At 38.6% G+C, this 24,721-nt stretch overlaps 1 protein-coding gene across 16 annotated transcripts in view; it reads right to left on the bottom strand.

The window, feature by feature from the left end:
* The window catches only part of LOC149317998 (F-box-like/WD repeat-containing protein TBL1XR1), a 236,259-nt gene that overhangs the window by 84,840 nt on the left and 126,698 nt on the right, over positions 1–24,721 (bottom strand). For 3 of the 16 annotated variants that reach the window (XM_089508806.1, XM_089508821.1, XM_089508808.1), the window contains one exon: positions 1,673–1,740. The exons of 11 other annotated variants lie outside the window; for them this stretch is intronic. The gene's annotated coding sequence lies outside the window, so the exon portion shown is untranslated. Of the gene's footprint in view, positions 1–1,672; positions 1,741–23,711; positions 23,731–24,721 lie in introns of those variants that run through there. 2 more of the 16 variants (XM_089508805.1, XM_089508820.1) reach the window with 2 other exon arrangements.

Here is a 24,721-nt window from a genome sequence, read left to right as displayed (position 1 = left end):
CCACCTACCACCTTACAAATAGCATAAAGTCCATATAGCTTATCAAGCAGAAATGAAAAAGTAATTTTCATTAACCAATATTTCTTTTTCACAACCATATTAGCTAATGTTTTCTGAGGGTGTTTGGAAATAGCCTTTTATAGCAGTTTGATATCACTGTCACCATAAGGATATCTTCAGATTCATAGTTGGGTGAGGAACTTAGAATTCTTTGCTATAGTTCGGGTGAGTACACAAGACTAGAGTTTTCCAACACAGAAGTCTAAACCCATAGGCATACTACAAATCCTAAATTTATAGGTCAGAGTCATAAGAGTTAATGTGATATCCAAATGTTGTTACTGTGCAGTGAAGATATGATTTTACACACTATGCTCATCTCTTTTGGTTTGCACCACTGGGAAGAAGCTACAAGTGGCAACCATTATCCTTGGAAAACGCACACAAACTGAGTTAACTCACTGTTAAATAAAGGTATCCAGGGATTATTTTTGAAATGTCCCTAATTGTGTCACTTTCCCAATACTGGGAAGAAACAATAAGTGGCAGACTCTCATTCTTCCTTTTTGAACTATCAGTAAATAAATATGCAAACATATATCCAAGAAAATAAAAATGACACAAATGTGTTTTACCCAGTGACAAAAATGTGTTAAAAAAAACACCCTCAAACCCCTAATTCAAACATGTGAACACGAAGGAAAGTACACAGTAAAATATGTGTGTTGTTCCATGTAACACCCCCAGTATATCTTGCAACCTGATATGAAACAAGGATATTACAAATTATTACCCCAATCCACCACTGTATCCATTTAAATTGCACTTTCTTGATCTATGTTGCTTGATTTGAGAAATCTCAGATGGGGGTCTTTTCCGACAGTATCTTGGAGATGATGAAAATTTAATCTGGGATCTTATGTGTGTAAAGCATATGTTATCCTCAATGAACCATGGCCCTTCAAACTTTTTAAAAGCTAAGTATATTAATACTTTCAAATAAATGGCCATGCACCAGACATTCATGATTTCATGATTTCAGAGAAAGATTATAAAAACAATTGGTAAAGTTAAAGCAAATCCTGCTAGAAACTATACTGATGCTATTGTTGGAACATGTGCCATTTAGAACAATGCTTCTCAAACTATTTAATATGGTGGACCAACAATTATCCCAAGATGTGTCAGGGACTGGTTTCATACTTGTGCCATACTGTTATTCATATTCATACAGTTTCCTAAAACCTTCTGTGGATCATCAGCTGATAGGCTTGCAGAGCAGAAGCAGTCCACAGACTATGAGCTTCAGTAGCCTTATTTAAACCCAAGCCATGCTTTTACCAAAGTGTTGTCAAAAGAAAATGTTCACAGACAGGAATGGCTGATCATCATATTTTAAAATTGTGGGGAAAAAATCCATACTCAGTGAATAGGTAAATCAAGCCATCAAGGATCTAGTTCATATTTCCATTCTGATTCGTCTCAAGACATTCCTTTAAAAGCCCAGAGGACAGACTTATTCAACTTCAATGACTTCAAAAGGAGAAATCCCTAGACATCTGGCAGCGTTTATACTTCACCTAATAAATGAATGCACACTTAGCCTGATGCAGCATGAATATATCAATTCACCTTCATCAAATAATATAAGATAATCACTGAGTGTCCTTACCAGAACTACTCTCTGAAACCTCATAAAACTGTGATGTGGCAGCAGTGCAGCCCTTGATATCACACCACCTGTAACACAAACCATAGGATGATACCTTTTGTCAATGCTCATTTTCAAAAGGGCAAAGCAAAAAATACAGCTGCATGTCTGCAAGCTCTTGTACTGAAACTGCAAATCAATTTAAGTCCAGCAGATCAGCTTGTTGAACAAATAAATAACTATGGGCCGGAACAGACAGACCAAAATAAAGCTGCTTCGGGTCACTTTGGAGGTAAGCTGTTTAAATGATGCATGTGTCCTAAGAGGCCAGATTCTGGCCTCTTAGGACTGGAGCATGGCTTTGGTGCGGCTTCCAGCCTCTGAGGACGCATGCAACATTCAAACAACATACCTCCAAATGAACCAAAGCAGCTTTATTTTGGCCTGTCTGTTTGTGCCCTATATTACACACAGAAAAAGACATATTGCAAATCAAGAAATATCCTAGACAATCATGATGATTTTAAAAGGTTTGCCCATTCTCTGTTCTCTTCTCTTCTCAAATACGCCTAAGGTTTCATTAAGAAAAAAAATAATAAAGCAGGTAAGTTCCACAGTTACTTTCCCATATAGAAGCTTGAAGAAAGTTTAGTCTGAACTCATAATGAACCTCCTGATACACAATTGCATTTACAACTATCAACTCATAATTAAGAGTCAATCATGGCCAGGAAAATGTGCTCTCTGATTTAGAAATGGGTCCTGGCTGTTCCAATGGGATAACTCACATTGGATGGCCTAGTCCATGTCACTGTAGTTGTGATTAACTGAATTTTAAATGTTTGGCTAGCTCAACCATTATTAGCTCTTTTCAACTTCCCCCATAGAATCAATTTCCATGTTAAGAGGTAGCCAAAGTTGCCTAAGTAATTCATTGTAACCAGTAAGCTCAACTACTCCCTCATTTGCCCAGCATCACAGCAAGGCTCCAGGTTTTTTGAAACAGTTTTCAGGATGTCCAAACTGGACCTATGAGGGTGCTCCTTAACCAACCAGCACCACAATTTCATCAAATTCTTTCGTAAAGTTCAGCAACACCTGAGCTTATTACATATTCAATTTCCAACAAGCCACAGAATGGTGAACTATATCTGAGATAGATCACTGTTTTTGGAAGAGACTGTTAAATAGTGGCATGCAGTTGAAAATACTACTCCATGCTTAATTAAAATTACATATGAAATATCCACTGCTACTTACTTCAACTCTGGAAAGCCCAAAAGAGCAGACATGAAACTTTTATGGATCAGGAAAATGCATGCAATATAGCCCCTTTGGGACTGTACTACTTTAGAACAGAGATGGATGACAACATAATAGAAACTCTGTATGTACTGTATTTATATAAGGGCAATGTAAAACCGAAACCTCTACCAGAATTCTGAAATGGCATGGCACAGTGCCAAGAACAACCACTCCCGGATATATAGATGGCTTCTTAATTGACAGATATGGACATTCATGGTGGAAATGAATGGTTAGACACACACACACACACACACACACATTCACTCACTCATTGGTGACTTTTCAGGGTATAAACTCATTGAGGAGCACCACTGCACTTTACATTTGTTTCTGTTTGAAAAGTGGAATCTCCAAATTGTCTAGCCAAAGGTAGAGGATATCAATAGTTTCAGTATTTACTTACTAAGGAAATAGTTTGCTCTTGCTGGGGGGGGGGGGGGTCTGAATTTATTTGTCCACTAGGAACAGGATGAAGTAAAATTCTGCTTTAAAAGACAACCAGTGAACTTACTTGTCTACAGTGTGAAATTATTCCAGCAATTCCACTAGAAGCTCTTGCATACAGTGAGTTTTCCCCTCCTCAAAGAAGTGCTTGGGTAATGGTTTAAATAAAACTCATTTTATAAAAGTCTGTAATTATTTTTATTAGATGGAGCAGAAAGTGCATTAATCTGAACAGCTCTAACTTCAAAACCACAGGTTCCTGGTGTAAATTTGTCCTTGAATAATATTCCTCACAAAATAAACTATTTTTGACATAGATTTCGCTAACTTGTCCTCAGCCAACATGGCCTTCATGTATCTCTACCTGGTGACAAAAGATCTAAACCCTATTTTTTAGTCCCAACTCAAGTAAACCTATGAGATCAATGGCAACCTGTCAAATTAATATGTCTGTCATTTCTACTGATTCAAAAGATGCACTCTGGTTTGGAAAACAGTAAGATCTACACTAAAGTGTACTGGAGCTACACTACAGCACACTTTACACAACTGCTCTTCTCCTTTTTCTAAAAAAAGAAGCAAGTGTCCTAATCCCAAATTATTTTTTAGTTCTAAAGATTTCAGCACAAACTGGCATGCACACCAATCCTTATAGAAATCAGAATGGGTTCACAGTAAATCAGTAAGAGATAGCAGTAAAGCACATGTTTTCTATGAATACTATCTGATATCCAGGATGATTGTCACCAGCACTGGATAATATGATCCAAATGTGTTTAGACAGTAGAAGGATGCTTCGTGTGTTTCCACAAAGTAATGCCCCATGCTATCAAGAGCCATATAGCTTTGCAGCCACTGCCAACTGCTAAGGAAAGCTGTGCAACTGAGAACTAAGTTGCTCTTAACACATGAGGGGGTGCTAAACAGTTCTCAGCCCAACCCACTTCCCAAAATCAGAGTATAATTTTGTCACTCTGGCTTGAAAGAGTGTTGTTTTGTACAGCGTGCCCTTTCTTTATGCGGGGATCCGTTCCAGAAACACACACACACCGCATAAAAAAATGTGTATGTTCAAGCTCCATTAGAAGTAATGGGGCTTGTGCCCGCAGTGTGCCACAGGGCGTGCATCACAGGGATGCACCCCATTACTTCTTCCAGGTGCGCCGAGGCGTCTTCCAGTGCAGGTTTCCAGCGTATGCTGGAAGCCGTGTTTGGTGCGCACCTGCATGTAATGCAGGTGCACTGTATTATACAGCGCGCCCGCGCCATACGCGGGCACACCATACGCTGCCTTGAGCATACGCGCTCAAGCCGCGGGGCGCGCGCGGGGCGGCGCATCCCATTCAATTGAATGGGCGCATGCGTCCGTTGCGCCCCATGCGCGCCTGCGCCGCCGCGCATGAGCCCCATTGTTTCCAATGGGGCTCGAGCATAGGCGGAATTTGCCTTACGCGGAGGGATCCGGAACGGATCCCCCGCGTAAGGCGAGGATGGTCTGTATACTGCAATTTCTAGGATTGTACCTCTAATTTCTGTTCTGTTTTGTTTTGGTTTTTTTCAGATCATTGACAGAACCATGTCAACAAAAAGTGTGGAATTTTCAAGTGCTGAACTCAGAGGAGTCAGAAACTTCCTGTTCCTGCAGAAGAAAACTCCAAAGGAAATTCAGGAGAGTATGATGCAAACATTGAGAGACAAGTGCCTGTCATATTCGGCTGTGAAGAAGTGGTGTGCCAACTTTCAACACAGAGATTTTGAGACCAAAGATGCAACCAGATTTGGGAAGTCTTCAAGTGTCAACTCCTAGAATTGCTGAGCGTGTTAATTACTTGATATTGGCAGGTCAGCAAATCTCAGCTAAAACAATTGCAAGATGTGCTGGATTAATAATTCATTAGCAGTTAGTGGTGCAGAAGCTGTCAGTTGACCAGAAACAAAATTGAGGGGATGCCTCTGAGTAGATTTTGCAGAATTTTGAGTCATCTAGTGATAAATTTTTGGAACAACTTGTCATTGTTGATCACTATGATCACTATGATCCAAAGATCAACCAACAGTCCTTGCAGTGGCAGCACTTAGGTTCTCCATGGCTGAAGAAATTCAAGACTCAAAGATCAGCAGTGAAGGTCATAGACTCAATATTTGGGTAAATGAAGGTATTTTGATTCAATGTGTATATTCCATGTACATAATTATGTTTTTCTGGATTCCAAATTTGAACTGGATATGTGTTTATAATTCTCATTTCAAGATGACAATTTTATTCAAGAGGAATCCTTGAACTGCTTAAAAGACTATGAAAAATGTTAAAAACAAGTATTTTAGTTATGTTCACAAATGGCCATTTTCAATTCGTTTTTCCTTATTATTAGCAGCAGCATGCCTTCTCCACGTAACTGAGCACAAACCTGTGTGATATTATCATCAGCAAATGTAGGTGTTGTATTCTGAGCTACAACTAAAGTATCCCCTCTCATCTCCATTTTTCCTCCCCACGTTTTCCTAATAATTTTCTTTAAAGGATTTATTAATTTGGCTTTGATGGCAGTCTAAATTTAACACGGAAAGGTGTGTATATGTGCCACAGAGAGATTTATCAACCCACTGACACAGTCCACTATTTTCAGGGGCTTTCAACAAAGACTTGAAAGATGAATAAGATGATACAAGCTTTAAGGAGCATGGTCCAAAATATTAGGATAAGCAGAAGGAGACAGAGACCAACAGAACACAACAGGTGACACTCAGGCTACAAGGAAGAGATATTAGGAATGCCATATGCTCACCAAGCTCACTGTAACTCATCTTTATAGTTTCCATATACTTTTCCACCATCTAAATCACACCTTATAAATTTGTACAATTTATCTAAAACGTGTAAAGATTACAACACTGTTCTTAAAAAAACATCCTGATGAAATGAGGAAGATTAGGACATTTCATCTTCCTTTGAATATTTAATATTCCTTCCATCGCTAATAAGAGACATGTCATTGAGATACTTAACCCAAATGTCTAGAGCCAAAGAGTCCCAAAACTGGGCTTTTCATTTGAGAATGGGAAAGGTAATCCAAACTGGAACATCCAATAAATTCTACGCTGCCACTCTTTGAGCTTCTTTCTCAGCAAGATTTATTCATGGGAGGTTTGCCATTGCCTTCCTCTGAGGCTAAGAGCATGTGACTTGCCCAAGGTCACCCTGGGGGGTTTTATGGCCAAACTGGGAATCAAATCCTGGTCTCTAGAGTCATAGTCCAACACTCAAATCATTATGCCATGCTGGCTCTACCAAGATATCTACCTTTTTATTTATTATCTTCCTAATGAATCTTAAGGAGCCTATGTTGACCTCTTGTATTTGTGTATGTTTTCACTTTTTGGAAGCTACCTTGAGTCCCAGGACTGGGGAAAAGATGAAGTCATGATTACATGTATAGATCTGGAAATTTCAAAGTGTTTTTTTTTTAAAAAAAAAAAAATCCAATAAACAAAACCCACAAACAGGAAAGACTTGCAAAAATAGGTTGTTGGGTTTTTGTTGTTGTTGTTGTCTTTTTAAAAAAAGGTTTTACTCTTTTCAGGAATGGTGAAGAGGATGGAATGGTTAATCTGGCCTGAGAGGGATAAATCCTTAATGTCAGGACTTGCTGGCAAAAATTATCAATTTTTCTATGAGCCAGATCGGCCATTCTCATGTCTTAGGAACTTAAGTACAGACATAGCAGGACATTTTTTGTTTGCCTTTAAATTTCGTCAAACAAATGAGAGAAGGAAGGTCAAAAAGAAACAGTAGATCAATACCACCACATTCAAGCCAGTAGCAGACAACAGTTATTCAACTATTTAGCTGATTAACATATTCTTGATTTGATGGAAGGTTATGAGCTCTTCTAGGCTATGCATTCTTCATAAGCCCCAGGGCCACACCACTGGATTTTTGGTTCCTCCAAAGGGCTACAGTTACAGTATCATAGCCACGGTTTTGGAAAACAGAAGAGATGATATGTTGTGTTCTAGTTGCTGCTCTGGTTGTTTTGAAGTTTTGTTTTAGCTGTTTTCAGGCAGCCTGAAACATCATGCAATAGCCTATGACAGGGGGGTTTAACCTTTATCTGTTTGTTTAATTTATATACTGCCTTTCTCCCAAGATGAGACACAAGGCAGCCCACAATGAGATCCTTGGAGATGCATGGTTTTTGCCAAAAATTGGTGGGTGCAACAGACTTTGGGGGCATCAGTGAGAGCTCCAAGGGTAACACTGGATCCTCTGACAGAGTAAATATGTGCTCCATTATTCCTATAGCTATTCAGCATTAAATACTTCATGGCTTGCATCTCCTTGCACCCCTTCAATTCACTGATGGTGATATAACAGATAGGTTACTATTCAGTGGGTCTACTCTACTCAAGACTAGCAATAGGATTTAGGCCATTGCACAGTCACCCTGCATCATTCACACACCATTTTATAGAAGGTCTAAAAAAATCATTTCCTATCTGTAACACTTTCATGTTTCCCCATTACTTATTTTGTTTCTTTCTTTCACACACAGATACACACATTAATGAAGGAAAGATGGAGCAGCTACAATGTGTCTTTTGAATGGTATTGCTAGGAGCCATCTGTCCAAAAGTGTCCTATGTTTAGGTATAACTTTACAGAGGGTGACATATCAATGAACCTAAACTGTACTACTTATAATAATTTTTAAAAAGGATAAATTATACTTTATCTCCCTTTCTCCAAATAAAGAAAGGATGTTTTGGATTTCCTACAATGTATTTTCCATGTCAAGACATCTCCCTCACTTAAAACAGCAGAGAAAAATAAGTACTTTGGACAAAAAAGAGGCATTATAATTTTCAGGCAAGCCATCTCCAAATCAGAACAATTTCTCTGGTTCAGAATATACTCTTTAGTTCAGTTATCTATCTGTGCTACTTTTCCCTGTTCTTTGTTCTAAGCTATGGCTTTTGGCTACTCAGAATTTTTAATGAAAAGACAGGGAAACTGGCATCAAGGGGCATGCCAATTGATTTCAAATTGACTAGGCTGATTGTAGCCCTAGCACCAATATTGTGATGTTCTACAAAAGGGATAGTCAACTGTAATGGGTCCAGGGAACACTTTTCAGCCCCAGGGACTCTCTGTAGGCAACTGGGTACCAAAATTGGTGATGTGAAATCTGGTTTTCAAAAACTGTCATTATTTATGTCAAACAGTACAGTGAGAGCATACAGGGAGGGAGGGCCAAGAAAATCCTATGATAGGGTCACCATAAGGTGGAAACAACTTGAAGGCACACAATAACAAACAGCAAATTTATTGGGGAGAAATGTCCAATGTTTTTATGTTTCTGTGGTAAATTTTTAATTAACACAAACATGCACACACACACACACACACACACACACACACGTTTTTATCCATACTTCCCTGGGTTTTGTACCTCAGTCAACTATGTGAGAAGCATGTGAGAAGGAAACATAGGATATGAACCTCTAGTTTAATCTAACGCAGAGGTGGGCAAAGTTCAGCCTGCAGGTCACATGTCATCCTTGGAGCCCCAAAATGCAAACCCATAAGCCTCTGAAACCCATAAAAATTGCAAAGCATCCAGGTAATATTAATCCCCAATGGCCTAAACCACTGCAAACCAAGCAGTTAATTTGGATTCCCCAATTAACCCACATACATTAAAACCCTGCCAGAACCATCTCCCACAAAATCAGCTAAACACTGGCCAAAATTGAAATTGGAAGAGATGTAGCTGAATTTATGTTTCAATTTTGGGAGATTCTGGCAAACATTGGGGGGGGGGGGTTCTGACAGATTTTAAAGATATTGTGAAAGAACCACAACAAGCCTCTAACTCCCTATACTATACAACCCAATGCAGGTGAATGACAGTTAACAATAAGCACAAGCTTCAAAAACACTTTGTAGAAATGGTAACAGGCACATAGCAAGCATAACATTACAAAATGGTAATACAAATCATAGAATCATAGAGTTGGAAGAGACCACAAGGGCCATCCAATCCAAACCTCTGCCATGCAGGAACTCACGATCAAAGCACCCCTGACAGATGGCCATCCAGCCTCTGTTTAAAGACTTCCAAAGAAAGAGACTCCATCACACTCCAAGGAAATGCATTCCACTTTTGAACAGCTCTTACTGCCAAGAAGTTCTTCCTAATGTTGAGGTGGAATCTCTTTTCTGCAGCTTGCATCCATTGTTCTTGGTCCTATTCTCTGGAGCAGCACAAAACAAGCTTGCTCCAACCTCACACAAGGAAGCCATATTTGGAATATGGATCCATGAGTTCACCTTTATAATATCACATAATTCAGCTAAGGAACCTTATGCTGGTGGAAAGGAAAATATAATTCCTGTGATCTTCTGTCCTGTGATTATGGTATTCCAACTACAAATCTTTGTGTCTTATTTCTGTCACTGGATGTATACCAGCAAAAGTGCCTGTGAACAAGGTTTCATTTTTACAATGTATTTTTGAAGCCTGAAATTATTGTTGGCATTTTCACTACCCTCTCCACTTTACGTCTATTTAGTTATGAATCAATTGATACAGTGTAATTTGATTTATGAACTGATTATTTATGAATGAATTTTTCCATGAATTGATTGATTCAATATCCTTGATGTATTTACATGTGTATAAACAGTTGTTACTGGTCTTAACTTTGCTATGTGCCTGTTACCGTTTCCACAAAGTGTTTTTGAAACTTTAGCTTATTTTTAACAATTTAATTATTATTCACCTGTATAGTATAAGTTTTTAAGGTATGTCAGGGGCTTGTAAGAGCAAAACTGGAGGGATGGAAAAACAACTGGAAATAAAGAATCACCTTGAAAAAAATGTTTAAAATTATATTTAAGGTGTTTAGGGACCCTGACGTGCCCCATCGGGGGGAACGTGAGAGTAGAAAAAAATGGTTTTTGCCACCTGTTCAAGTGCACATTCCTGTGTAAAACAAAGTCTGGCAAACCTCAGTGCTTAGAGGAACAGACTAGCAAGTGAATTCACAGCAAAGCTAGTTTATTTCATATCACTGATTGCTTCTCAATAAGTCACAAGTACAAATAGTACAGGTTAAATGTGATAAGTTGGCTGTGTCCACAGACTCACATCTATCTTTTAATGAACTAGAATGTTAAACTAGTTTTACTGAAGTATTTTTTTTTCTCTGAACTTAAAATGAAACTGACATAGTGGAGAATGAGTGAGGGTACTACAGCTGACCCTCCACATTTGCGGCTTTGATTTTTGAGGATTTATTTGCCGATTTGATTCATAGGAATCTCTAGGTCCTTCAATGCGACTCTATGCCAACTTTTGCCAAAAGTTGAGCTGGGATACTTAGAAATTCCTAGAGAGAACATTTCTCTAGGCATTTGTTTGTCCTTCACCACAATTCTATGATTTAATTATGGTAGATGTTGACAATGGAGTTGTGCAGGAGAACCTAGAGAGGTTTTCTCTCAGGTTAAAATTTTCCACTTTCACGGGGGTCCTGTGCCCCTAACCCCAGCAAATGCAGAGGGCCCTTTCAACACTTATATCTCAACAAGAGAAAGTTAAATTGTTTGTATCAGATCTATCAGGTACAACTCTCTATCAGGTATAGTACTTCTTTAAAAAAAATTAAGAAAAGAGTAGTGGGCCCTTGGTATCCATCATCATCATTTATTACAATCAATGTCAGGAAAAAGCCACATGGGATATATAGTCACAAGAAATATAATATGTATATGAATGTATTTGAAAGTAACATGACACAGCAAAAGTTATTGAATTGTCACACAGGTGTTGTAAGTAATGTAATTAGAAGGTCCTGAAAGCCAAGGACATATGAGGCAATGACAAAGTGAAAAGGTGCAAATTGATATCACCTGAGAGTCATTGAGTGGACAGTAATGTATGATGCAATGTGAGGTCTAGATTGAGCCAAGTATGGTATGTCAATCATAATGTATGTACACGCCCAGGAGGTGGCAACTGTATAATGAATAGAGAGACAAATGTCTATATAAACAATAATGTATGGCAATACTTTTTGTGGGTATTGAGGAGTATAGTAGTGTGGGTATTGAGGAGTATAGTAGTGTGAGTTTTGTGAGTAGTGAATAGTTTTGTGCATAGTGTATATAGTAGAATAAAAGTAGATCTTTTTAAGAAGACTACTGTGTTGACTGGTGTCTTGAGAGCTGAACAAGAGCCAGCAGACTCCAGAGAAGATTGGAAGACATCTTCAGCCAATTCTCAGAGCTACTGGTCAAACTGGTTGTTCTTCCGCTGACCAGGGGGGTGAGAGTGAAAGCCAGGAGAAGAGCTGCAACTCCCATCATCCCTAACAAGGGTTACGGGCCCAGAGCCAGTTACTGGAACACCCAGCATCCACAGAAGCTGAACTTTCCTGGAAGAGAAAGAAAGTTTTGTGGACGACCGATCAGAGCAAGCTGTGTACGCTGCACTGGTAAGCTCGTGAGTGAAGTGTTTTGTGTTTTGGAAAAGCCCGAGACGAGGCAGCTGTGCAAACTCAGGAAGGACTTTGCCAAATTGAGTCACTGCACAAGATAAGATGGAAGTGTTGAAGTTTAGCAAGTTGAACTCCCACAATTACTCCACCTGGAAAGTTTATGCACAGTCACTACTGATTAAAGAAGGTTTATGGGCCACAGTCGAGACGGGGCTAACAGCCGATGCAAGTGCAGCCGCCAAAGAAAGAGATAGCAAGGCAAAAGCATGCTTGTATTTGATGCTCGAGGAGGACATGATAAACGATGTGAGAGATAAGGGCTCCGCAAAAGAAGTTTGGGAGACTCTTGAAAGGCTACATACTCCAACTACAGCTTTTGCCAAAATGCTTTGGTCTAAAAGAATCTATAGACAAAAGATGACTAAGGGACAGTGTGTGGTTGAACATTTAAAGAAAATGCAAAACCTGTTTGTGGAGGCAGAATTAAGAGGTGTCCAAATAAACAAAGAACAGCAATGTTACATCCTAATAGAGTCTTTAGACAGTTCATGGGACTCCATCACTAACAGTCTTCAGAATCTGCCTGAGGCTGAACTAAGCAGAGACTTAATAGTAGCAAGAATTTTGGAGGAAAATCAGAGAAGATTGTCTGAAAAAGAAGACTCACAGAAATCAGCACCTAGACTGCACCAGGCTCCTGAGTTAAGAGAACACCAAGCAGCAGCTCCCGTGAGAGAAAAACGACGTTGTTACCACTGTGGAAAGGCAGGACATTTGCAAAGAAACTGTCAACAATTGGCTGCTGACCAGTACAGACAGAGAGATAACAGACCGCAGACGCGGAACTTTCAGCAACAGAGACAGAACAAGCCGACATTTTTCAGGGGCAGTTACAACAAGAAGGAACGTGCAACAATGATAAAAGAGAAACATAGAAAAGATTCTAAATGGTTAATAGATTCTGGTGCAACTAGTAATATGTGTAATGACATTGAGTTGATTGAAAATAGGAAATCTGCCAATATTAATGCAGTAATTCTAGCTAATGGCAATGAAGTAAGTTCAGTAAAAGAAATGGGATCTGTTTACATTCCGGGGTTAAAACAAGAATTTAATAATGTGCTACATGTGAGAGAGTTGGAAAACAATTTATTATCAGTCAGTAGATTAACAGACCAGGACTACACTGTAATTTTTGAAAAGAATTTTTGCAAGATAAAGTTAAATGGTGAGCTTTGCGGAATAGGGCTAAAGAAAGATAAGCTTTATTTCCTAGAGGAAAATGTTGATCATTACAAAGTAGAGAATGTAAACAATGTTGATAATGTTCCGTTACACAAGGATTGTATACATGAGTTACATAGAAAATTTGGTCATGCAAGCTTTAAATGCTTAAAGAACCTAATCAGTATGTGCCCTGATCTGAGAGTGGCAGACTGTAAAAATCATTTGGATTGTACCATTTGTAGTCAAGTGAAAATTAAGTCATATCCTGTAGCAAAAAAGACAAAAAGAATTGCACGAAGACCTTTTGAATTTGTACATGCTGACGTTGCCCACGCAAACTGTTTATCTATAGGAGGTTGCAAGTATTATTTGGTAATTGTGGACAGATACACTAGATTTACATTTGTCAGAATACTGAAAAATAAGTCAGACGCTGGGCAAAGCTTAAAATCTTGGATAAGAATGGTTGAAAGAAAATTTGATTTCAGTGTAGACACAATTATAACTGATAAAGGCGGGGAATTTTTATCTAATGAATTGTTTTATTGGTTTCAAAAGGTTGGCATAACACACCACACAACAAATCCTGCATGTCCTAGTGAGGATGGGCTTGCAGAGAGAAAGATTCAAGAAATCAAAAAGTTAACTGCTTGTATGATGGCTGATGCGGGTGTAAGTGATAATTTTTGGGGTGAAGCTGTTTTGACAGCTGTACACATAACCAATAGACTCTATCATTCAGTAATAGATGATATTCCTTATAGAGTTCTATATGGTAGAATTCCTAATTTTAAATACCTAAGAATCTTTGGTCAATATGCATATGTGTACACACCTGCATGCTTTAGAAACAAAGGTGAACCCAAGAGTAGAAGAATGATGTTTTTGGGGTATTCTGGAAACAGTTACAAATTCTATTTAGGAGGAAAAGAAGTGAGACATTCGAGATCTGCCAATTTTGAAAGATATGCTGGTTGGGAAAAACTCCATGCAAATAAGGAAGTGTTTGTGAAGTTAGGCAACTCAAGTGAGGCAGAGACTCAGACCCAAAGCCAAGCATCTCCAGGAAATGGAGGGGTTATAGTAAAACCAGAAGAACCATCCACGAGTAGCAGTGATAGCTCCTCAGATAGTGAAATGTCCAGACCAAAAACCACACGCATGACAGAGGACAAGAGATTCAGTAAGAAAGCCACAACTTCCAGTGTAGACAGAGATGAGGAAGAGAGAGGCAGAACAACAGAGTTAGTACCTAGACGTAGTCAAAGAACTAGAAAATCTCCTGACAGATTTGTGGTGACCAATGCAAAAGCTTGTTTGGTTTTTGAAGAACCAGAAAGTTTTGCTGAAATAGAAAATTTTCCTAAAGAGGAACAGGAGAAGTGGTGTGAAGCAATGGAGTGTGAATTTGATTGCTTAGAAAGGAAAGATGTTTTTGAAATAGTAGGAAGACCCAAGGATAAAAAAGTCGTTGGTTGCAAGTGGGTTTATAAAAGGAAAGACATGCCTGATGGTAGTGTGAAATATAAGGCAAGGTTGGTAGCAAAAGGCTTTTCACAGGAACAGTTTGAAAATTATGACAAAACTTTTTCTCCAACCGCAAAAGCAGAGAGTTTAAGAATGGTATTAGCAGTTGCAGGAAAGAGAGATCTGATTGTAGAGCATTTTGATTTTGAGACGGCTTATTTAAATGCCAATTTAGAAGAAGAAATTTTCATGGAGCAACCTCAAGGTTTTGAAGTAGGTGGTAGTCAGAATGTATACAGGTTGAAGAAAGCATTGTACGGTCTCAAGCAAAGTGCAAGAGCTTGGAATATATGCATCAATGATGAATTGGAGAAGTTAGGTTACAAGAGAAGTGTTGCTGATGCTTGTGTATACACAAAAGGAGATGTAATTTTGTTGATCTATATGGATGATTTGTGCGTTGCAGCCAAATCAAAGAAAGAAATTGAGTTGGTGAAAAATGAATTGTCAAAGAAATTTGTGTTGAAAGATTTAGGTATGTTGAAGTCTTACTTAGGGATAAATGTAGAATGGACTGAAGAAGGGCATTGTTTGCTGAGTCAAAGCAAGAAAATTGAAAGGTTAATTGAGAAATGTGGTTTACATAGTGCAAAGGTTGTGAAAACTCCGATGACTACAAGTTTTGTGTCAGAGGAAGTTACAAGAGCTTTTGAGGATAAAAGATTGTTTAGAAGTGTTGTTGGATCTTTACAGTTTATTTCTAGCCATACCAGACCAGACATCTCGTACGCGGTTCATGTTTTGGCAAGAAGAGTAAACGACCCGAGAATTGAGGATTGGACAGCAGTGAAACATTTGATTAGGTATCTGAAAGGAACCATAGACAAGAGGTTGATAATTAGAAAAAGCAATGTTGATTTGGATTGTTATGTAGATAGTTCATTTGCTTCGGAATCAGGGGACAAAAAGTCAGTGACTGGAATGATTATAAGATACAGCGAAAGTCCCATTGTGTGGAGAAGTAGAAAACAGACAAACGTAGCATTGAGCACTAGTGAGGCTGAGTTCGCAGCTTTGAATGAAGTCACAAATGAGGTACAGTGGATAGAACAATTATTGATTGATTTGAATGAAAGCTTTAAAATTCCTGTAGAAATTCATGAAGATTCGCAGTCCTGTATAGCAATGGCAGAAACAGAAAGTCTGAAAAACAGAACAAAGTACGTAGGTGTAAGATACCAGAACGTAAGAGAAATGGTCCAGAAAGGAGAAATAGAGTTAAAGTACATAGAGACACAACACAACATAGCAGACATTTTTACAAAGGCTTTGACAGTTGAAAAACACGAGAGATTGTCTCAGTTGATTGGAATGACAATATAATTCACATACAATATTCTATTTCGGAGGGGATTGTCAGGAAAAAGCCACATGGGATATATAGTCACAAGAAATATAATATGTATATGAATGTATTTGAAAGTAACATGACACAGCAAAAGTTATTGAATTGTCACACAGGTGTTGTAAGTAATGTAATTAGAAGGTCCTGAAAGCCAAGGACATATGAGGCAATGACAAAGTGAAAAGGTGCAAATTGATATCACCTGAGAGTCATTGAGTGGACAGTAATGTATGATGCAATGTGAGGTCTAGATTGAGCCAAGTATGGTATGTCAATCATAATGTATGTACACGCCCAGGAGGTGGCAACTGTATAATGAATAGAGAGACAAATGTCTATATAAACAATAATGTATGGCAATACTTTTTGTGGGTATTGAGGAGTATAGTAGTGTGGGTATTGAGGAGTATAGTAGTGTGAGTTTTGTGAGTAGTGAATTGTTTTGTGCATAGTGTATATAGTAGAATAAAAGTAGATCTTTTTAAGAAGACTACTGTGTTGACTGGTGTCTTGAGAGCTGAACAAGAGCCAGCAGACTCCAGAGAAGATTGGAAGACATCTTCAGCCAATTCTCAGAGCTACTGGTCAAACTGGTTGTTCTTCCGCTGACCAGGGGGGTGAGAGTGAAAGCCAGGAGAAGAGCTGCAACTCCCATCATCCCTAACAATCAATAGGTCCAATAGAAAACTCAAACATGAAATTTAAAAAAAACAACACCCAAAAAGGAATAAATAGTACAGTAAAAATAATAAAACGATTGCTATCAGCTTTATCTAGTACATAGAGAGCTCTAATCCTCTTTGCCTCTGAAAGAAATTTAGCAACAGCCAATGTTACATTTGGGGACTTATCCTCCACCAAGAACCACTGTACCAATGATGGAGAACCTTTTACAGACCGAGTGCCCAAACTGCAACCCAGACCCCACTTATTTATTGCAAAGTGCCATGTCCCTTTGGCTTTCTAGTAAGAAACTCTGGCAAACTCTGTGCTGGGGCGACAGCAAGTGTGCCCACAGAGAGGGCTCTGAGTGCCACCTCTGGCACGCATGCCATAGGTTCACCACCACTGCACTGTACAGTTATATCTCAACAAGAGAAAGTTAAGTTGTTGATATCAGATCTATCAGATACAACTCTTTTTCAGGTATAGTATTTTTTTTAAAAAGTAAGGAAAGAGAAGTAGGCCCTTGGTATTCAAGTACGGTTTGGTGCCAGGACTGCTCGTGGATACCAAAATCCATGGGTGCTTAAGTCCCATTATATCTAATGGGGTAGTAAAATGCTGCCCCTTATATAAAATGACAATATCAAGATTTTCTTTTTGGATTTTTATTTTTTAATTTTGTATTTATTTTTTTAGTATTTTCAAGCCATGAATAATTGAATCTGTACATGCAGAGTCCATGGATATGGAGATGCTATTTTTCTTACCTTCTTACAAATATTCCAATAAAAGAATTTCTACATAAAGGTTTGAGTGTTTTTAATCCAACATTTAACCCAAACATGCTAAATCAGATAACATTTCGAAAATGTTGCATAAAATTTTGCTCAGTATTTTCCAATTCTGTTTCTTCCAAACAGCCACATCACTGGTGAAAAACCCACCAAAAATGAAAATGAGGAAGAGTGACATTTTTTCTTTTACACATGGACAAAACAAGCTCATTGTAGCTGACAATTTACTCAATGGGTTTTCCTGACATGTCAAAATATCCTCTGATTGGAAGACAAGAAATTTTGTATTCTTTACATCCCCACTAAAAAGTTAGCTATTCCCCTTGTCAAGCTACACACTGCTAGCCTACTGTACAAAATGTGCTCTCAAAATGCACACTCATGTTATAAATTAGGTGTACACTTTTACAGAGAAAAATGAAGTAATTACAAGCCCCTGGCTTTCTGTAACTGATTACTTTACAAGCTCTGAGTGTACATAATCCAAAACTAGAATGAAAATTAGCCTATGTCATGCACCACAATTTCAGTAAGTAATTCTCATGTATGGTGTGAATACCATTAAAGCTGTGCACACACGCTAAACAGCCCCAAGAGAGACAGGATTTGAACCCAAAGTACAAGAGGCTCAGTCACATTTTAACACTTGCTAAAGCTATTCCAGATAAACCAGCTGTCCAAGAAATCCAGCTCTTCACTTGATGTGCAAAAGTCAAGAGGAACAGCATAGAATGAACAGAACATCAAGATAACGAAAGCACCACACAATAAAATTATTGCAAAAGGAGAAGGGTTAGTATTTTTTGCCCCACACAACTCCTCCTTCTTTCTCTAACACTGTTTAAACTGTTCTTTTCATAGCCATAAATTCTATGAAATAAGTTCAAAGAAAATGCCTCCGGGATTGGCAACAGAGCAAGGCTGCAGGCATAGGTCACTGGGAACATTTCATAGCTGCTATCACAAATGCAGGCACAACCAAATACGGCACACTCAAGAGACTTTTGCAACATTTCATTCTAGCACCAAGATAAAAGTGTTTTATCAACAAATGTGATGGAGGGGAAAACTGAACAAAGATAAATCTGCCTGATTTCTTTTAGGATGGTTATCCATGAAATGGGCAGGTGGTAGCTGAAATCCTAAAGGTCTGGTTCATATATCCAAGGCAAGGTGGGAACTGTGTGGCCTATAGGCCACAAACAGCTGTTAGAAGGGACCATGAGGCTTCTGGGGACCCTAATCCTGCAAAGATCCAGGAAATTCCCCCCAAAACTGTGTTATGCCGACCGTATTTTTAAAGTTAAAAATCCTTCAGTGCCATTGTTGTATCGTGTTTCATGGTACGGCTCACCCTGAAACAGCAAAAACAACCAACCAAACAAAAAACCCATTTCCAAACATCTGGAGAGATGAACAGAAAAAGCTGTCAACAAGTCAATGATTATACACACACATACATTTTACAGAAATCTGACATTTCTGTAAATTTGTTACAGTTACAGTTTTCAGAGGTCAGGAAGTCCACGTCAGTAGAGTACAGCAAGAAAGTCAAGACATCATTCCAAGGGAGTTTCCGGCAGTGTGGTCAATCTATGATGCAATCTACAATGAAAGGTCCAAAGTTCTTCAGAAACATGAAACAGGAATCAAGAGAGGAGAGTGTTGCTACCTCCTGAAAGATCAGTTGTCAACAATGACCTCCTGAGAGAGTTGCGGGATTACCGTATTTTCTGGCATATAAAATAACTTTTTTAACCCAGGAAAATCTTCTCAAAAGTCAGGGATCATCTTATATGCCAGGTGTCATTCCGAGCCGGACTAGAGAATCTGCGGTCGCTGCATATGTTGGGGGGAGCTCAAAAATGTTTTCCTGGCTCCCTGCCCTGCTGTTGAAGCACGTTAGAACGTCCTCTCTCTCTCCTGGACATTTGATGGCAGCTTCCCTTGCCTCCATTGGGCACCGTGGGCTCCCCGCCCCATTTTGGCCGCTTTGAGGGGCCTTTTCCACATTTAGTTGCGTCTCTCCCTCTCCCTCACAGGCGCTGGGGCTGAATTTTCCCTGCTCCCATTTGCCTGGGAGACTTTGGGAGTTCCTCTTAAATAAAAATAACCCCTTTACCGATTCATTGACACAGTTAACCTATTCAGTTAACTAAATTTTAATTAAATAAATTTAATAATTTGTTATTGTTGTTAAATAAATTGTTTATTTAATAATAATAATAAATTTATGTTTATTATTATGTTTATAAGTTAATTTCCTGCTAAGTATCTGCGTGTCATTAGCATTTGAATTAAAATTACCATATTGAAATCAAACCTGATCCTTTTTTAAAAAAATATTTGGTGTGCGTTGGAAGAGGGGTAGTCTTATACGGTGAGTATATCCCAAACTCTATATTTTAACTGGAAAAGTTGGGGGTCATCTTATACGCCTAGTCATCTAATACGCCAGAAAATACAGTATTTATGGCCAGTCAGCCTCCCACAGCTGTTGCCTAATTAATGAGTGTTTTCCATCTTAATGTTCCCAACTCATCTATGTTTCATTAAGGTCAGTATTATGGACTCCATGTCTCTGTGTTGTGGCTTCTGTCAAGTGTCACTGTTTGTCTCTACCCTTCTGTTTCCATTTCTATATCACAGTCTGAACTAAGCACGTCCCCCTGCCTTTCTGTCTCCCTGTCTGCATCATAGTCTGAACTAGGAATGTCCTCCTGTCCTCCTGTCCTTCTGCTTCACCTAGAGTCTGAATCTGGGTCCTGGAAATAAAACATGTTGGTTTAAATTAATTGTACAGTTGGCTCTTGGTATCTGCTGTGGTTTGGTTAAGGTACTCCCTATGGATACCAAAATGTGTGGAGGCTCAAGTCCCATTAAACACAATGGAACAGTAAAATGGTGTCCTTTATATGAAATGACAAAATCATAGTTTGCTTTTTGGAATTTATACTTCTAAAAAATATTTTCAAACCGAGGATGCTTGAATCCATAGATAAGGAATCCGTGGATACAGAGAGCTGCCTGTATTTTACATTATTTTAGTTTTATTCTATAGACTGCCTTGGAGGGTTTTGTCTGGAAAGGTGGTATAAAATATTTTAAATGAATACAATAATCTATGCAAAGTCATCTGCCAGGGATTGCATTGGGATGTAGTATGCCAAAAATGTCTACTTTTTGAAAGCCTTTCAGTGTTATTGTTGTTTCATTTTTGTTTGAAGTCACTTGGCTCAAAGGCTTGTACATTTTCAAAATGATCATCTGAAAGTGAGTTTGCATTTGGCAATTCTATTCTTACAGCAAACCAGCTTTCATAATAAAAATGTGATACTAATACTTGCACATTATCAACATACTGATTATGTTTATCTGGATGGGGGAAGGGGAATTAAATTCTTCTGCAAAAGCAGAAGAGATAAATCACAATGTCCTTCAAATGAGCAGAGGAACTGAATGCCTCGCAAATGCTTAAATATCAATTTGTTACCAGTGTATGATCTATGGTTTATTTCCTTTTATATAAGCAATTAGCCTCCCACTAGTAAAATGTCAATTGTAGATGAAGTTGCAGCAGTGGAAAAAACTAGATGGGCAATAAAATTGCTTCCAAAATCCAGCAGATACCTCTGCTGTTGCTAAATTAAATTGGTTATAGGCAACAATAACAGTGGCATATGAATTTTAAAAAATCCCATACATAACAATGCAGTATAACCCAACACCTTGTTACATGAATGTTTATTCACAAAGATTTATATTTATATTTATATGGAGTCTGGGTGCAAACACCAGAACTTTTTAAAGTAACATTATTACAACAAACTTAGAATAGGAGCTTCTAAGGAGGAGATAAGAACATCCCCACTAAGTCAAATGCCCAACTAATCTAGCTTCCTGTTTTCCACTTTGGCTAAGCAGACCCTATTGGAAATGGGGCACAAAAGAAACAGCTATCTCCTACTGTGACTGACTGTCATACAATAACCACAAGTAGCCTCAATATCTGCAAGTCTGGCACATCATTCTACCAAGCCATGTAAAACTCATGGTCATCAACTCATCCCAAAACAGCAAAATGTATCACTCATGAATTGTCTGAAGACGTTTTTGTCTGAATTCCTTTCTGACATTTAATACTCAACAAACCCAATCTACTTTTGTTTTGTCTATAGTCTGCATCATGACTGAGGTAAGACGGATACTTCCTTAATAGTAAGAAGATTTACATATCCCTATCTTGGTTTCTTATCTTCACCCAGGTGGCCCGTTGAAGCATTCCTTAACTAGACTATTAAACCAAAACCTCACTAAGCAATCTTGCTCTGAATACAGTGGTACCCCGGGATACGAATTCACCGCGTTACGAAATTTCCGGGATACGAAAAAGTTACATTGGAAAAAACTGTTCCGGGTTACGAAAGATTTTTCGGGTTACGAAATTAATTTCGGCGCGAAATTCAAATCGGAAGCCGCGGCTAGCGGCTTTCCAGCGCCTTTTCGGGTTGCGAAATGTATCGGGTTACGAACGGCGCCGCGGAACGAATTAAATTCGTAACCCGAGGTAGCACTGTACTCTCCATTCACTGCCATAATGGCAAGGCAACAATGACAACGTGAAAATGAAGGTGGGGGATCTCTACCTATATTATCCTCACTATCCATAATCTTAGAGCCCCTTAATCATCCCTCTTCTATCCTGCTTCAGCCATCTTTTTTTCTAAGCCAGAAATAGGCAACCTTATTGTTGTTGTTCTCTATGTCCAGGTAGTTTCCAATTTATGGTGACCCCAAGATGAATCTGTCATAGAGTTTTCTTTGCAAGGTTTGTTCAGAGGATTTGCCACTGCCTTCCTCTGGGGCAGAAAATATCATGCAGTGGGTTTCCATGGCCTAGCAGGGACTTAACAGTATGGAGATTAACAGATTTTTTTTGGAGGGGGGAGGCATACTTCCAGCAAAGTCGCACAATCATGCTGAAGATTTTCAGACACATCGCGCTTATCCAAGTCTTAACCCCTGAAGATCCAGGAATGCTCTAGCAACAAACCATTCATGAGGAAGCCCCAGGAATGGTTTGTTGCTGGAGCATTCCTAGATCTTTATAAATTAAATCCTGGATACGTCCTACGTCATCTGAAATTCTTCAGCACGATCATGCAACTTTGTCGGGAGTATGCCTTTTTCTTCTCCAATTTGCCACCCATCTGATAATCTCCTATCTCATGGTTTTCTATGCCTCCCTCTGAAGCTGAGAGCGTGTACTTTGCCTAAAATCACCCAGGAGGTTTCCAGGGCTGAGCAGATATTTGAATCCTGGTGTCCAGACTCAGGCGACTACACCATGCTGACTCTCAATAGGCAACCTATTACCATCCAAATGTTTTGGACTACAAGCTCAGTAAGTGCAAATCAATGTAGTGGCTGACCTCTGGTACAAAAACAACTGAACATCATCAAGTTGGCTATCATTGTTCTAAAATCTTTAAAAAGTCACAAATTCTTAATATTTCATTCCCAAGCAAGGAGCTCCGACCTTTAGTTAGTTTCAACATAACTGATTTTAGTAAATTTAAAAGCTTTTATCTATTGTAGTGGCTAACATGATCCTCTAATATAACAGATAGCTTTAAAACAAGCAAGCAAGCAAGCAAATAGGCAAACAAACGTCCCTAAGGGAAACATCCATTATTGAGGATAAATTTAATCTGAAGAGATACATGTTTGTTTGTTGATTTATTTTCTTTTTATCCCACCTTTCTCCCAAAGTGGGACCCAAGGCAACTAACAACATATATAAAACACAGTAATTAAAATTGTACAATTAAAATCGTAAAAATATAAAAAATACAAATATAAAATTTAAAACATGCAACGTTAAAATTAATAATATAAAACCAACCCTCTCATCCCCCAATAAAACCTTTAGGATTGGGTTTTTTAAGACTACTTTTGGCCTGGTGTATGCAAGTGGAGAAAGAACAGAAACTATTAGAAAATGATGTATATTTCCACTTAACAGCATAACATTCTAAATTATTTCATACTCCAATATGCACATATTTAGATATTGGTACCATGTTGTTATACTGAAATCAAGATGTGGAAATCAATCAAAATTATTTTATTTATCTACAACCCTAATTTACAGAAGGCATTCACACAGGTATGGTCTATCTACCAGGATTTCAAACCTAGGCAACCCATTTCAAGATTTTCAGAACCACTCATTCCTCACACTGACCTGAAGTACATTTAGTTCATACCATATTCTGATCTCCTCTCCACTTCTGCATACCTGGAATAATGACCACATAATTACTATATGAATACATTCAGGATGGATAAGATCAAGTCAATTAAAAAGAAGTGTTTGCTTTCCTTCTGCTTCTACCTCCAATTAATCACTTGACTGTGTAAACACAGAAGAGACGGCAATGAGTGACAAGAGAACTGTCATCTCATAGCCCATAATGTAGGTAAGGCTTCTGTCAACTGCATGAGCTGTGATTTATATTAGATTCTGTGGTAACAATGCTCCTCTTAGCTAGTATTGGCTGCATTCATCATCTCAACCTTATGAGACTGCAACTGTGTGAAGCAGGGCTCTGCTTGTGGTCTGATGACCATCAGTAGAGTATAGTTCACACAGATGTGGGGATGCACTGGCATAAAATAGTCTGGAAGCTATCCTTCAAGCAAATGGCCAAACCTTCTTTCAAAAACCAGAATGAATGAATGTTACTTTGGATCTAGAAGTCATATTACAGTGTCCTGCCTCCCTGAACTAGCTACGAGCTGCTGCTTAGAAGTTATTCCAGATGTTGTTGGACCACAACTCCCTGAATTCCACAACTGACTATGGCTGCTAGACTTTCAATCCAACAAACCTAAAACAGCATGATTCCTACTCCTGTGTTACTATATTTAAGTCAACTGCCCAGTAACTTCAGGAACAGCATGATTCTTGGATGAGGAATAACAATGAACAATCCACCTTCCCAGGACTACCCAGTACACCAAGGTGGATTCTAATACTGCCCATAAATCTGCCTCATTACAGTTGCAGGTGATATTTGTTTTATTCATTCCACATCTTCTAGGACAACGGTGAATCATAATTTTTACCACCTTCCAATACAACTTCAGTTTATCTAATATAACTGGGATACAGAAGGCCCAGAAGGCCATACCAAGCTCAAACATCTTCTGGCTACATTATAACCATTTTCAGGATAACTGCAATTTTTATTT

Source organism: Sceloporus occidentalis, unplaced genomic scaffold (genome assembly GCF_023333645.1).
Source record: "Sceloporus occidentalis isolate IW3139 unplaced genomic scaffold, rSceOcc1.0.p SCAF_2, whole genome shotgun sequence".
Lineage (NCBI taxonomy): Eukaryota > Metazoa > Chordata > Lepidosauria > Squamata > Phrynosomatidae > Sceloporus > Sceloporus occidentalis.
This window is presented reverse-complemented; position numbering and strand designations above follow the sequence as displayed.